Source organism: Lipotes vexillifer, unplaced genomic scaffold (genome assembly GCF_000442215.2).
Source record: "Lipotes vexillifer unplaced genomic scaffold, Lipotes_vexillifer_v1.1 scaffold53, whole genome shotgun sequence".
In the NCBI taxonomy this organism is placed as follows: Eukaryota; Metazoa; Chordata; class Mammalia; order Artiodactyla; family Lipotidae; genus Lipotes; species Lipotes vexillifer.
In genome coordinates this window covers 1,602,580-1,606,081 of record NW_006791814.1, presented here as the reverse complement: position 1 = coordinate 1,606,081, position 3,502 = coordinate 1,602,580, and positions in this window count along the sequence as shown.

Sequence of the window (3,502 nt, the reverse complement as noted above, 5' to 3'; positions counted from 1 at the left end):
CCTTACGATTTCCCTACACCTTGTCCAGACAGCTGTAAATAGCCCTTTTATTAATCCCACTTTGAGTTAACCTAGTTGGAGTATGTGTCTGCTTCCCGCTGACCCCGACTGATACAGAGGTGCTTGGGGGACAGTTATCAGACACAAGTTTCATCTGTAAGGTCTGTGACCACTGAGTCTCCTGGATGCACAGGCCAGGCCAGAAGATGCAAAATGCCATAGAGGGTGTGACCAGTTCTGTCTGTCCTTGGGTGATTAAGCAGCAGGACCGCCTCCCAGCTGGGACTATCAAACTTCCAGCCAGGGCTTCATTTAGGAACAGGAGCTGTCTCACCTGACATCTCAGTGACAGAGAGGATTTCAATTAGAGCCATCAGGGGCCTCGAGTGCCTGACACATCTTAGGAAAGACGGTGAGGTAGGCAGATCCTGCAGTGTCCTGAGGCTCTCGCCAGCCTGACTCCCATCCTCTCCCCCTCCCATGAGGCTGGATAAGCACAGTGAGCCCGCTTCAGACTCACAGCCAGTGGAATGCTTCAGATGCCCCACTTGAGGAAGACTCCCAAAGCATCCGCTGGCAGGGAGTATTACCAGCACCATATCTACTTAGAGTCATCTCCAAACTCCCAGGGTCTCCTGTTTTGCATTCCCAAAGCACCTGGACTCTCCTGTCTAGCTCTTATCACACTTGTAATTAATCAGTCACTTGTATAATCATCTACATTCTATTCTCCATCACAGAGGTCCTGTTAAAAATGAAACGAGGGCTTCCCTGGCGGCGCAGAGGTTGAGAGTCCGCCTGCCAATGCAGTGGACGCGGGTTCTTGCCCTGGTCCAGGAGGATCCCACATGCCGCGGAGCGGCTGGGCCCGTGAGCCATGGCTGCTGAGCCTGCGCGTCCGGAACCTGTGCTCCGCAACAGGAGAGGCCACAACAGTGAGCGGCCCGCGTACCGCAAAAAAAAAAAAAAAAATGAAATGAGATTATGAAGTCACATCAAGTCACTCTACAGCTAAAATCCTTGGCTGGCTTTCCTTTTCACTAAGAAAATGCTGGTCTTCACTGTGGCCCGTGAGGCCCTGCTCAATCAGGCCACCATGATTCCCTCCCTCTCAGTTCACTCTGCTGCAACCACCATGGCCTCTCTTTGGTACCTCCAACACACCAAACATACCCCTGCCTCAGGGCCTTTGCACATGCTCTGGTTCCTTTGCCTAGAATACTGCTGCCCAGATGGCTTAATGGTTCCCTCCTACCCCACGTCCTTTTTTTTTTTTTTAAGCGGGCCTTTCCGCAGCATGTGGGATCTTCCTGGACCAGGGCACGAACCCGTGTCCCCTGCATAGGCAGGTGGACTCTCAACCACTGCGCCACCAGGGAAGCCCCCCACCTCCTTTTTAACGCTTTTAAAAGATTCACCATGGCCAGGGCATGGGCAAAAACACAGGACGCGTGAGCACTACTTTTTCTCTTTTTCTCCAAAAGTAAATGTATAGTAACTTTATAGCAGAAAACAGCAGGCTAAAGTCAAGGCCATTGTGCAACCTAGTTTTCTGGTGCCAGTTACCCCCGGTGTGCTGCCTGGTTTCCTGGTTCTTTCTTGGGTCATGTGACCAAAGTTCTGGAAGTGAGGAGTTCAAGGTTGAAATCAGCTCCAACGTATGAGTGTCCCTTTTACACCTGATCACAAATCACACACTGCATTTTCTGTTTGGTTGTTTTGTTAATAATTTATTGAGGTAAAATTCACATAACTTAAAATTAACTATTTTAAAGTGGACAATTCAGTGGCATTTAGAACATTCACAATGCTGTGCAACCATCACCTCTACCTAGTCCCAGAACACTTCCATCACTCCAGAGTAAAACCCCTTACTCATTAAATGGTTTCTCCTCCATTCTCCTCTCCCCACAGTTCTTAAATTTAGGTCACTGACCCATTTGGAGTTATTTTTTTCCTATGGTGTGAGCTTGTGGTCCAGCCTCATTCTCTTGCATGTGCACATCAGCTGTCTCAGCATCATTTGTTAAAGATGATTTTCTTCTCCATTGATGCACCTCATACCCTTGTCAAAAATCAATTGGCGGGCTTCCCCGGTGGCACAGTGGTTAAGAATCTGCCTGCCAATGCAGGGGACACGGGTTTGAGCCCTGGTCCGGGAAGATCCCACATGCCACGGAGCAACTAAGCCCATGTGCCACAACTACTGAGCCTCTGCTCTAGAGCCTGAGAGCCACAACTGCTGAGCCCATGTGCCACAACTACTGAGCCCACGTGCCACAACTACTGAAGCCTGCACACCTACAGCCCGTGCTCCACAACAAGAGAAGCCACCACAACGAGAAGCCCACGCACCGTAAAGAAGAGTAGCCCCTGCTCGCCGCAACTGGAGAAAGACCGCGTGCAGCAACAAAGACACAACACAGCCAAGGATAAATAAATTAAAAATAAATAAATAATTTTTTTAAAAAAAGGAGGCAGCCCAGGGACAGCCCCAGCCCCTGTGGGTGCCTGGCAAACAGAAGTCCCAGGAACCAAAGAGATTCTGTCCAGGTCTGAGCAAAGCTGGATTTTATGTGCATATTTATTGCCCTCTTGGCAATTTCCAAATGCACTGTCAGTAGGAAACAGTTTTCTGTACATTAAGACTAATCAAAAGCCTGTTCAAAAACACATTATGCAGGTACCTAACATAACCATATACATTAGTTTCTTATGGTTTTATACTCAAATCAACAAAAATTTATTGAGCATGGGCTCCATGCAAGACACCATGCCAGGTACCGTAGGAGCACATGGCAGATAATACACGATCCCTGTTTGTCCCCAGCCCTCAGCTGCTCATGTTCTGCGTGGGAGTGGGGAGTGACTCACACACTGCGAGACTTTAATAGAAGGACCACTGTGCTAAGTGCTGTAATAGAGGTACAGATGCAAGATGGGAAAACGGGAGGAAGTGATTGCTTCTGGGTGGGGGATCAGGGATGTTTCAATATAGATATAATTTTTCCTGAGCACCACCTCTAGTCTCTTGTTTCATCCTCCTAGTGACTCTATGGGATAAGCATTATTATTGTCCCCATTTTACAGATGAGAAAATTGAGGCTCAGAGAAGCTCAGCAGATTGCCCAATGTCACAAGGCAGTTGAGTCTGTTTGACTCCATCACTTGGGCTCTATGGATGATACCAGTGGTTCTTCCTTAGGGGTGTGTTTATCATCAAAACTGAGAAGTTTTCTCAAAATATGCAGGCCCACACTCCATGGCAGATGTACTGAATCAGTCTCTGGGGGCAATTCCTAGATATGTGTACTGTGAAGAAGCTCTCTACATGAATCTGGTGTGCTTCTTAATTTATACACACTATGCGAGTTTAAGTGGGATTTCAGCAGATGAGGATGGAGAAGGAAAAATCATTCCAGCTAAATGGAACTGGGCAAGAAAAGTACAGGATCTAAGAAAAGGTAGGGCTTCTTTGGGAGAGAGTAAGTGGCCCCAATCA